Genomic DNA, 12,831 nt, shown 5'->3' on the forward strand with positions numbered 1-12,831 from the left:
GTTGTGGTGGATTCTCCATTTAACTTCTTCACATCAAAATCGGATGGTGTTCTGCAAAACCCACAAACAATCTCTCTCAAATCATGGGGTGTTTTCTACCTTGGGAGTACAAAATTGGCTCAAGACGGAGTCATGAATCAAATAAGACTAGTCAAGCCCACCAGAAGCTGCTGGCAACAGTAAATTCCTATATGGCATCAACTTAAACGCTTGAAAGCAGTGAGTGCAGCCTGACTCCACTGCTCTGCCCTGGAGGGCTTTCGCTTTTCCTGACGTGGGAGTCGGGAGCGTCTGTGTGTGCAGCAGGCGGAGCAGGCAGAGAGGGCGACATGAAAGGGAAGTCACACTTTCAAAAATACATGAGGAAAGCTGCATTAGACAAACAAGGCAGGTAAATATAGTAACAGCCCGAAATAAAAGCAAGTCAGGCCAGATCTGCTGTATTATCCTGGCCTTAACAGGTTGAGTTTTAATCAGTTGTTTTCTACTTCCAGATTTCTGTTTCAGACCACCACCTAACACTTGGCAGAAAGGCTATCTATACCCGCTAGACTGTAGATATGTTGCAGCCCTTCTCGATGTGACAGAATAAATACATTGTCCCCACCTTGCCTGTCTTTCCCATCTGTACGTCTTATCTTAAGCTATACTCTCCAGAGCAGGAACCACATGCAGTCTGTTCTCTCCAATATACAGTATGATAGAACAGCGGGCATCACAGGAAAAATACATTATATCAAAGAATGCATTTTATGTGATGACAATGGGTGCACTGCAAATTTAAGCTATGTTATGCCAAGGAATGCGTGTTAATTATATTACAAAGTAAAATTAGGCAATGCAAACTTACTGGAAAAAATTCTTAATTATTTTGTTATTGCTGTGCTTGCCAGAATCACTTGCATACAACATAAGAAACCAATTCTAAACTAATTTTGAGCAGAAACTTTCTTCTGTAATTGCAGAATACTGTCCAATAAGCAAGAGGGAAAAAAACACATACTTTAAACCACAGGAATTCTTAGTGAAATGGATGAAAAGATAATTAATAAGCAACATGTTAAATTTTGTTTCTAATGTATTGATACACACATAGCACAGCTACTTCATTTTAGATTCTGCAAGCCTCTCCTTAATTCTCAGTATACCTTTAAAAATAAAAATCATTCCCCTAACATGAAAAAAAAGTCATCAATCATACAAACTCTACTTTCATCCCTTTAATCTAACTGCTTCACGAAAACCCCAAGAAGACTCATTATAAATGTTCTTCCTTACTGCAGTATCTAAATGATTATCGATTCATCATATAATGACCAAAGCTAGAGGCAAAAGGGCTTTTTCCTTTAGTATGCGTGGGGAACATAGGCTATGCCTAAATGATTGTCCAGTTGTGCTCCAGATGCTGAACTCACACTAACCTGCACCCACACAAAGAGCTGTTGTCCCATATTCCACTTTATATTTTTCACCACTGAATGCACACATGCATGGGTGCTTAGCATCAAAACAGAGTGAAACAATACCAGGACAACATATAAAGTCTTTCTTCACTGGCTGTCAGCAGACACCTGCCTGGTTTATCCTAGTTTCTTAAAAAATAAAAAAGCTTGCCTTAAGCCATTTTCAGAAAGTATCTTACACGCACAAAACAAATACTCCAGCAGTGATTTAAGCTAACCTGCTTGACTTTGAGGACTGCTAATCCACTTCAGTACAGGCAGATAGCACCACACAGCTGAGAAGAGACACCACCTTAAATCACTTCTTAGCTTTGACTCACCACGCAAGAACTTTGACTTTATAAAGAAACAGACTTGAGTCACATTATTTTAAGCCACTACTGAAATTTCCTTCTTGACTACAAGGTCAAATTCGTACATATAAGAGCATGCCAGAGTGCTTGACACGGGGATACAGAAAGCCTTCTGACACCATGTGGACCTGAGACTGACCTCACGACACAGAACTAGTGTATCTAAAGGGTAGTGATACAGAAGGATCACTTAGCAGCACACGAACTTCACTAACAAACTACAACAATCAAAAGCAACACCTTAACGGAATACAATCACCAACAGAAGAAAGTAAGATGTTTTGAGGTTGTGGAAGAGGAGGAAAAAAGGTATACCTATTTCCTACAACCTGAAATATGGCAAGCATGCAGAAGTCTACCAGTTTCAGTCAACACTATGGAAAAACTGTCTTTTGCTCTGGAAACAATTCTGTACCATCTTAACGACCAGGGGCAGGGGAAGATGCTTTTTTGTTTGGATTTGGGTTTGGGGTTTTTTGTTTGTTTGTTTTTTGTTTTGGTTTGGTTTTTTTTAATATACACACACTTAGCTTTTAAAGTAACAAGAAAAACCTTGTAGATGTCTAAGTGAGGTACATTTATTCAAATTGATGTAACTTCTTGAGATGCCTTTCACAAAACAGTTCTTCCCCCCACTCCCCAGACTTCCGCCTTCAGAAAACAGACATTCACTCTGGATTATTTAAACTTGGAAAAATGCAAGTGTTTTCTTTGAAAAAATATCTATTGTTACAGCAAAAACTTGGGTTTCCTTTCAAGCAAGATCATATGATTACGCGTTTATATTTTACTTTCCGCAGGAATTTACACACCCCCCCATTTGCATCCTGTTATTCATTTAGCGTTTCCCTTTACTTCAGTATGCTGCGTTAATAAAGTGGACCTGTTGGCTCAGCCTAGGCACTCAAGGTGACAATCAGTGCTCGCTCTTGCATTTGTCAGATTTATTCTATAGGGCTTTCCTCATATATTTAACTACACAAAACATTCCTTCAGAAAAGCAGTTCTGTGAGAAGCACGGCATAGACAGATCGTGAAACTCTAACGTAGGCGTTTTCAGGGTATTTTTGTTAATTCTGTACTTCAAAGCATAATTTCTCTTTTGGAGGGTAAGTTTCAACTGAAATAGATTCCATGTTATTTAAGTACATTAAAATAGTATAAAAGATCTGTTTTCAATACTGGATCTGTCATAGTCATAGATTGGTTACTCTTGTTTATCTTCACTTTAGTCATTGATGTTAGCCTTTAAACACCTTCAGATAGATACTGATTACTAACCTGATTTGTAGTCCTACAGTTCAAAGGCCTGAAAAGAAGTAGCAAAAAACCTTTTCCTGCTAAAAAAGGCTAACACAGCTTCTACTGAAGCTATTCTATCTGAAGGTATAAATTAAACTTGCTTCATTTTACACTGTTCAAAATGTCTTGCACAAGATAAGCAACGTCAAATTATTTATCTTTTCACATTTCCCAGGCATTTTTATTTTATGGAGACTGTCAGAAAAAACATTCTGCTGTAATGCATCTAGTACACGCACGCACTTGTTGCTTGAAGGCCTCCTATTTGCCTCCTATGAGGCAAATCAAAATTCTGCTACTTAATTCATTATAACACAACTAAATACCCTATATTCTACAGCTGTGGTCCAGTATGGTAGCATTAGCTGCATTATGTTTGTCTGATGTGGATATCATCCCAATAGTATGCTACTGAGTTGAAAACACAAGTTAAGTTTGCTTCAATTCAGGATCCACAGTAGTTAAATTGCAACCTGAAATGCAAATGTAACTTCCCTGCCACATCTAATTCACCACCACTCTAAACAGCTGAAAGCTACCTTCGTCTTCAAATTAGACACAAGCAACTGATGTAAATTTTGGTGTGAAGTGATTCTGGCTGTCTCTTTACGGCTAAAGCCATGAATTTTTTTCCTATACAGAAATCATAGCCTTAAACCCCTTTATTCCAGGAGCGTCAAGTGCAAATTGTCAGGGCAGGGAAATAAAAATCAAGCACTTCCATTGCATGAAAAATTGAGATTTGCTATTATCACTCCATCCCAAGTAAGGCAAAAAACTTGCAATCTTGTATTTGTTTCAGAATACATAATTTAAAAAAAAAAAATTCATTGAGACTAGAACTTCCTTTTCAACTCACCAAGAGGGCACAGACAAGCCAAATCATTTTTATGGCAGTCAACCTGAGATAACGTCTCACAAAGACTTTGATGAAACTGATGTGCCAAGAGAACTCTTTCATTTCGTGAGAGCAAATATTTTCATTTGAAAAAACACTGCTAGAAATATTTGACCAACTCTAGCCTTGAGTAGATTCCATACTAAGAATTGTCCTGAACAAGCACAGAAATCAAAACACTTGCATATATTCTTCAAGCAATAAAACACGGGATATAAGTTTACAAGCATTAGTAAATTGAAGCCACTAGACACAACAAATGAAAATAAATGTTCTGTATTCCTGCAGGAAAAAGTGGAACTATCTTAGGCAGTTAGGTTTCTTCAGTCCTTTCATCCATAGTATGGAGTCACTATCAAGACGCTGAAAAACTACATCTCAAACTGATGAGGACAGAGGTTATTTTAATGTCCAGAAAACTTCGTAAAAAAAAAAAAAACACCAACCCACTTTCAATTTAATATCAACTCCATTGCAAGCAAGATTCCTCAGCTACAGCTGATCAATACAATTCCATCTTCAGTATAATATTGTAAAACTTCACTGACTGATAAAAAAAGGGCAATTATTTAAACACGAGCTCCCTGCTTTACTCCAGCACTGAAAAAGGACCAGACTATTTCAGCCTTTGAAGAAACTGGCATGAAGCCAGACATCGCATCTCAGCCTACAGAACAACTCGGGCAGTGGAGGAGAGGGGTAGGACTCCGTGGCCAGCTCTGAGACAGTGTAAGAGAACACATGCTTCTGGCCTGACTACTGCTCCGAGCGCTGCTGTATTACCCTTGCCAGGGCTGGGGCCAGGGAAAACCTGCCCACGCAACTGGAGAACCTTAGCCATCGTCTTAATGCCTCATGCCCTGCATTAATCAGGGCTTGAACACAAGAAAGACTTTGCCTCTATTTTTTTTTTTTTACAAGTCACCTTTGCCATAAACTATAGGAAGGGGCACTAGCAATTACTTTATATCAAAACAAAGTCATTTTTGATGCATCATTAAGCAAAACATACAGCCGATGGGAACTCATATGACATGTTTTGAACAGTAATGGTTTTATGAAGGCGATTTGCAGAGGCGGAAAAAAGAAATCTCTTCAGTATCATTGCAAGTTTAAGGAAAAGGAGTGGAAGACTCATTAAGGGCAACATTACTTCCAAATGCAAAGCATTGAAAGACTGGTGATTTAAGTGAAATGTAAGTAGTTACATTTGGTTTTCAAGAAACTGGAAAGCTTACTTTATACAGTTACGTTGTATATACCTACACAACTGGATGTTCCATTAAAATACAGATAAATTAGCAGTTTTAAGTACTTAAACAGCCGAAATCAACATACAGTATGAACAGAATTTTACAAGCAGTCCAAAACCAAATAAATTCCCAACCCTTACCATCAAAAAAACTTTTGGCTCTCAGGTAACTGACGCTAAGCCTAAGCACAGACAGCTTATCCAGTTTGGCGATAACATCTTGAGGGAAAGGCAGAAGGCTAGCCAAGCGGTCCAACTCTGCATTCAGGCGGTCCCTGTGTCTCTTGGATGGATTGGACTTGACTCCTTCAGCTGGGGATGGCTTTACTCTGTGGAAGAAAAACCAAACACAATATAAATGTAAGTTCCTTCCCAAAATGAAGGTAAATATTTGCCAAACCTAACGTTACAAATTCTTTTTTAAACTTTAACAAGCAAAATGTTTTTCCCAAGTTATTTCTGTTTCCCACTGGGAAAAAAAAAAATTCGTCTAAGATGGTTTAACGCCCCCCCTCCAACACACACACTGTTAAACGAAGCAGTTAGAGCTACAATGGCTATTTGAACACGTAATGAACATTTGAAACCTTTGAGATTCAGCGTTTTTTATAAAAAGCTTCCTACACTTTCACTCAAATGTCACTTGAATTCTTCCAATTGTTCATATTACAAATAATTCAATAACTTCTAGTAATATTTGTACATGTGCAAGTGCATTTGATAGTACACTTTTTCACTTCAATTGCAATTTTTCACAGGTGTCCTTAATTTTTGTCAATGTTTGGAACATTGTTTTGCCTTTGTACCTTACAAAGCACAATTTAAAAAGCTTTCTGTTATGAATTACTTAATAAAGTTTTTGTAAACTTGCTATTTTCCATTCATATTCACCCTGAGCTCCAATTCCAGATCCTTGGATACACACACCTTCCCACGTAATACACAGAAGTCTAGGAACAGGTTTAAACCCCTACTCATTTGAATTGTGATTAGTCATTAGAAGCCAATACTGAAATCAAGTAATTTATCTGCACAAGCCGTAGTAGATTTTGTGATATTTATTAAACAATTCTCTAATTACAGAGCGATTCATTCTTATTTTTCCAGTATTGCAGTTCTACTTGGGAGCTGCAGCAGTTATCAGTTTGTGCTGCTCTCATAGGAATGCTGGTTCTGCAAGATATATCACTCGCGAAAATATTGAGCGTACAGACTTTCAGTAGTTAATTCCTTCAGTGTTTCATTTAGTCTGCTTCCAAGCTTCATCCTTATATCAATTTTACAATGAGAAATTGCAAAAGCTCCAATAGTTATTTTTGCCACTGCTGAAAGTAAACCATACTGAAAAATAATTTCATCTTGTATTTCCAGTCAAATAGGTAGTGATAGAGTGGACATTCCTATTTTTAGTTTGTTTTTACTTCATGTTTCAATTACACTTCTTGTTAGTTTAAATTCAAGCCCTTCTTTTTACAGGCATTGTTTATTCAAGTGTCACTTGTCAAAAACTTGCACTGAAGTCTGGCTGCCTGTTCCCTAGCACTACGGCTGCCCTTCTGCACGTTAAAGGAGGCATGCTCCTTATTTCTAGCCTGGAAACTTAAAGATGCCGTAATACAAAATGTTGTTAACACACAGAAATATAATATATCAGCAGCAACTACTTACTCCCCAGATGGATAAAGTTAAGCTTGCTGCAGGGTAAAGATTGTTTAGGACACAGTTCTAGTAGAGCTTTATTTCAAAAACATTGGAAAAGTGGGGAAAACAGATGAACCAAGAAATATGAAAATTCTCTCTCTTGAAAAACATGTAAGTTCATCATCAACTGCAATGAATGACAAACTAAATATTTGGTTAGATGTGTGCTTCGTTCACAAGCCCTGACTTTGAGACCTGCAGCTCACCATATCCCCAAGTGAATTTTAAACTTAAAATAACTTAGTAAAGTTTTCTTCACATTCTCTTATTCCAGCAGAATATTCATTTGTACAAGCCATATGATTAACACAATTTAAATATAAGCCTAACAAAATACAGTTCAAAATCACCAAACATTAACAGTAACATTAAAAGTTACTTCACAAATATTTTTTATGTATTAAACTGCCATAAGTGTAGAGACAGAATAATAAACTCCAAACTTTAAGCAGACAACAGTTGTACAACCACCAGTAAACAGCTCACTACTATCAAATCAAACAGGTCTGCTTCCGAAAAATGGAGGTCCCCATGGAAACCGTTCAAAACATGCAATCTTTTCCAAATAAATCAGCACTAAATACCAGACTTCTCTATTTTCACAACTGTCCTCTGCTTTGCTTAAAACTTCTATACGCAATTGGACAAGTCAGTTGAAACTATATGCAACTGTGTAGTTATCTCATCAAGTTGTTAGTTAGATCTAACTGGTTTTGCTTTACTTTCTAATGATTTCTCTTTCTTACTCTAACTAGTTCAAAGCATAGGGATTTTCTCATTACAGTATACAACATTTCTGAATATTAAGTTACCAGTATTTGCAGCATAAATCGTACCATGTTCTATCCCTCCAAATCAAACACTGATTTTCCCTAATTTTTCCCTTTTGTCACTCAACTAAAATCCATTATATAAAAATGCATCCTTCGGTGACGAAGAGAATAAGGGCGGAAATGGCGGGGGCATAAGTAGCAAGCTAAACCATTTTCCATCCACTTATGTAAAGCCTTGATGCTAAAGACAGCCCTAGCTGCATTGCAGAAAATTATCTTCAAGGAAAATTACGTGCTATGTCAAGATTAAATCCATGCATGTGTTTAACTTAAAAGAAAAAAAAAAAAAAAGACTAAAGGAGGGAATGGATTTTAAGCTGATCTTTCAGTTCTTGATCTTTTACCTTTCACAGGAAATTTGAATTCCCTAATCAAAGGCCAGAGGTCTCTGTACACTCAGTGCCTCCGAACTGAGCTACAATCCTCATCATCCAACAGCTGCAAGACAAGCAAGCACTCTTAATTCTTGTTTTAACAATTCTGAAGGATTTGCCATCATAACATTAGCTGACTACTATTTTCACAGGTCTGCTACAGACTACTTAACCAGAAGTTTTCACTACACATGCTTACCATGTGCACCTTCACAGGCATTAACAACACTAAATTATTAAAAAGAAAGTGCACAAGTACCTGAGTCTTAATTATTATCAAAAGGTCAAAATAAGTTTCAGTATTTAGATGCTAATTTGTATCTTTTTAAAGGGAAATCGAAGCAGTTCTTTGAGAAAATGAAAAGAAAACACAAATTTATTTTGTTCATAATAGGACAACAAAAACTTTGAAAAGAAGGAAAAAACCCAACAACCAAGCACTGAAAAGCATGATACCTTATTAACAAGACTGAAGTGTGAAATGAAGTCAGGAAATAAAAGAATGTGCAAGAAGAGCACTAAAGATACAGCGACATGTTAAAAATCTAATTTTTAACTAAATTAAAATTAAATTTAACTAAATTTTAATTAAAAAACTAATTAGAAGTTCATCAGAACTGTTCTATTGCTTAGGAAAAAAGAACATAAGGAAGAACACACATGTCACCTAGCTAATGGATTTAATCTTTTCAGCTATGTATCTTTTTCACCTCATATTTAATAGTACATGCAATAACATATGTTATTCTTATGTATATTATTTAATTCAACGTAGGTCAGGTACACGAAATGCATCAGTGACCACTAAGTAAGTATTCCAATAGGTGACATCCTCCAACATTTTCTATTTACTTCAGCAACTGAAAAATATTTCTAATCATTTACTCTCATTTCCCACACCGAATTTACAATCACTGAAAATTCAGCTGACAATTCCTTTGGAAGCAACAGATATGACACAGACTATCGACCTCTTCGATCAAAAGTTGTTGTCAACCTGTCTTGAAGGGGTAAGAGACCTTTCCAGTGGCTCCTTCAGCAGGCAATGAAACCAGGAAAGTTTTAGGCCGCTGAAGGGATAAAGTTGTTTTTACTAAAAAAACCTCAATCAACAGTCTGATGCTGGGCAACTGTTTGTCCTCCAGTAGTAAACAGAGTTCTGGTTTGCTCAGGTTGTTTTGGTGTATGAAGACTCCACCAGAGTGATAGAGACAGCCAGAACACCAACCAAGAATGAAAGTTTCACACTCAGTTTTAACATAACTTCATTACTGTTTAAGATGACAAGCCAACACTATTTGGAAAGAGGGGGGAAAAAAAAAAGAAAAAAGTATGTTGCTATCTACTGACCATGTTATCTACATTTGTCTATCCCCATTTGCTGGAAATTCTCTTTTTAGAAAGTACACTTTTGCAAGAAGCATTGACCAAAAACCAGCCAACCAAAAAAACCCCACAAACCTTAAAACCAGTGAATTCTAAGTAGCAGCCTACATGTAACATACAGGTACCCCAAGACTGACAAGGTTATAATTTATATATAATAAATTTATTCTACATATGATAACAGCTTTATTGCCTCCATTTCAAATAAGAGGTGCAAACTGCTCTTTGTAGCAGATACTGCTTTACACAAACGAATCTTTTAGTGATTATTTTTCTTTTCTGATGAACTTGCATTTTGAAAGCTTGTTCCGGCACTTCTTGTTTGTTTGCCTTGGAAAAATACATAAATAGTTTCATTTTTTAAATTAAAATATCTCTGCACTGTTTTCTGAAATTACTATGTCTACTCATAATTAAGGATCAACCAGTCAAACATTTTTCTCTGGAGTATTTAATATCATAAATACATTTAAGCTAACACAGAACAAAACCACATCATAAGTTCTTAGTTAGTCTGCTAAAGAAACATACCATTACGCTTTTTGCACCTGCATAGTATGAAACATTTAGACCTCTTCACCCTGTTCCTCGTCTATAACATTTATGCAGTTATGCAAAACAATTCCTATCCAAACACTGAAAAAAAAGAAAAAGAAGGCAAATCAGAGCTAGTACGCAGAAGAATATAAAAACTACAGGGTGGAGCTAAATTTATATAATATCCTTCACCTAATGTTACAATCTATCTATAGTAAACCCCACTTCCATAAAATTTGCATTTCATCCTTCCTGCTGCAATACTAGTATATTAAATCAGGAGTTCAGTTAATTACTAGAGAAAAGGACTTCAAAACTTTTTAAAAAAGAAAAAGAAAAAGCAGGGGCCACCCATTGCTCTTCAAGTTTCAGTGGGGAGTGAAACACCCCACAGACGTGCTGCCACCAGGGGGACTCGCAGTGTTCAAACATTAAATGAAGAGGAAATTTAAAGGCTCCAAGGTTTTGAGAAAGTGGTTTCTGTAGCATATTCCATGCAATAAGAGTGCACATAGTTTAGCACGCTTTTTTTTTTTTTCAGAAGACAAGATAACAAGATGAACTGCAGGAACTGCCTGTTAAGTTCCCCCATGATTGTTTTTCTTTTTCAGCTGTGATACTGTAATTCCCTACTGAATCAAAAAAGTACATTTCAACACTCAGCACTGTCAGGCAATAGTCTGAGATTCCCTCTCAAGTTCAGTTCTTTACATGGCACATAATAAAAATGGGGAGTTGCAGGGGGGAAAGTTTCTTAAACTGGTTTTGAGTTACCACCATGGCTTTAATGAGTTATTTGCACCTGAACCAAGAAGTATTTCTTCTACTTCATTTTTTCCATGGCAACTAAGGCATTATATGAATAGCTTCTTCCACTTCTATAAACTAGCTGCCTATTGCCACAGGTTACCAAACATCATGCTCCATTCAGTTACATATATGACAAATAAAACATTAGAAGAACTATCTACAGAAACAATCTCTTCCATAAAAGATGCTAGTCCTAACAACGTATCACCCTCTTCCTTTATTTTGAAGAGCCGTGAATTCTATTGGGGGGAGGAAATATCAACTATCAACTTAAAATGGATTAAAGTCACAGTAGTGTCAAACCATAGGATGAGAAAACACAACACTGGAACTGTTCATAAAGTTTAAAATCTTTATCAATCAGCAGCAAGTACATCTTCCCTCCCTCCCCCAATCAGTTACAAAAGCTTATTGCTTCTCTCACTTTTTCTGGCCTAAAGGTATGGTCTGTAATTAGTTATGTGAGAAATCGGAGCCCTCTGAACCACTAGCAATGTTCTGTAAGGTTGGTCTAACAGAAGAAGCAATCAAAGAGCATAGCCATTAAGAGGAGAAAAAAAGCAAATAAGCAATACATGAAAGAATAATTTATCTTGCATTAAAATAATTTCTAGTAACCCAAGCAAGGTGGGTTAATAATCAGCCTCCACTTCTATTTACGAATGAGGAAACTATTTTAATACGGGTATTTTTATTTTTAAAAAGAAACACTTCTCCCTTTGGTCCTAAAGAACAAAGTCCCTCAATAGATAAATTATTTCCATTAGCAATAAAAAAGGCTTCAAGTTCAACTAATCAGAGAAGCTCGGCCGACTTACATAAAAAGGAGATACATGGAAAAGGATTACCCACGTAGATACTACAGTAACATAAGAGAAAGTTTCACATCCTCTAACCGAGACTAACCAGAATTTAATAGTAAGCCAGACATTGAGTGAGCTTACCAGCAAGGCAGAACACCTCGCCCTTTCACAATCGGAACTTAAGATTTGCTTTTAGCAACTAATAGTCTACAAATACCACCAATACATTTTTATTTCTTCACAAAAATCCACTCATTTAATTCTTAAAATCCAGATCTACGGCATGAATTTAATTCAGTACCTCTGCATTTTTGTTTGGAAACGCATGGTCAAAAAAGCCAACACTGCCATTTTCATAATGAGTGCATCTTCTAGCAAGGGAGGTTTTTTTTAAAAAAATGCATTTTTAGACTTTCTGTGTTAATTTATAGGGTGAAAAACCAGCTATGTACATGCATTCATTCTAACAACTCCAACCATAAAGAAACAAGCACTCAAGCTAATTCCCCTGCCCCCAAGACAGTTGTCTGCTATAAATCTAAAAAACATATCATTCACAATAGAATTTCATTAAATATTTGTCATTCTCTCCTTTAATGCTTTTGTATACTTGGCAGTTATTTTACATCTACAGAATTATCCTGCAGAAACACACAGGGATTTTTCGAGCTTTGCATAACGGTTAGCTTATTTTTCTTGCAACTCACTAGTTTAGCTTTGCTACTTTTTATGACCTATAGATTCTTGACTTTCAGTCGAAAGTGCAAGTTAAGCATCTCCTCTAGCCTGAAAAATCACTCTCATGAGACCCATCTTTTAGCGGAGCATGCAAAGCCTAGGAATCAAACCCACAGCAGGTGCATAATATGAAATTACTCAGGTACTAAGCTGTTCCCAGAGTTCCGAAAAGATAAATTAATAAACAAAAAGTCACCATACGGCCAGGTTTCCCTCCCCCCGCCCCCTTCGACCGGTCTGCAGCACTTGGTTTTGTTTGGAGCTGAACAAATAAAAACATCTAATGTAATACCGGAGGGTTAAAGCTGGCTCAGCCTTCCCAGATAGGCTAAAAATAGCCCTAAACGGTGGGAATCGGCCGAGCCTTTCCCGGCTCCGACC

The 12,831-nt window shown here is 36.7% G+C and overlaps 1 protein-coding gene across 1 annotated transcript in view; it reads right to left on the reverse strand.

Annotated features, from left to right (window-relative positions):
- LOC104073855 (aryl hydrocarbon receptor-like) overlaps positions 1-5,591 on the reverse strand; it is a 57,599-nt gene extending 52,008 nt beyond the window's left edge. The window contains 1 exon segment of the mRNA XM_009573786.1: positions 5,410-5,591. The gene's annotated coding sequence lies outside the window, so the exon portion shown is untranslated.
- Positions 5,592-12,831: the final 7,240 nt, after the last annotated feature.

Source organism: Fulmarus glacialis, unplaced genomic scaffold (assembly GCF_000690835.1).
Source record: "Fulmarus glacialis isolate BGI_N327 unplaced genomic scaffold, ASM69083v1 scaffold7173, whole genome shotgun sequence".
Taxonomy (NCBI): Eukaryota; Metazoa; Chordata; class Aves; order Procellariiformes; family Procellariidae; genus Fulmarus; species Fulmarus glacialis.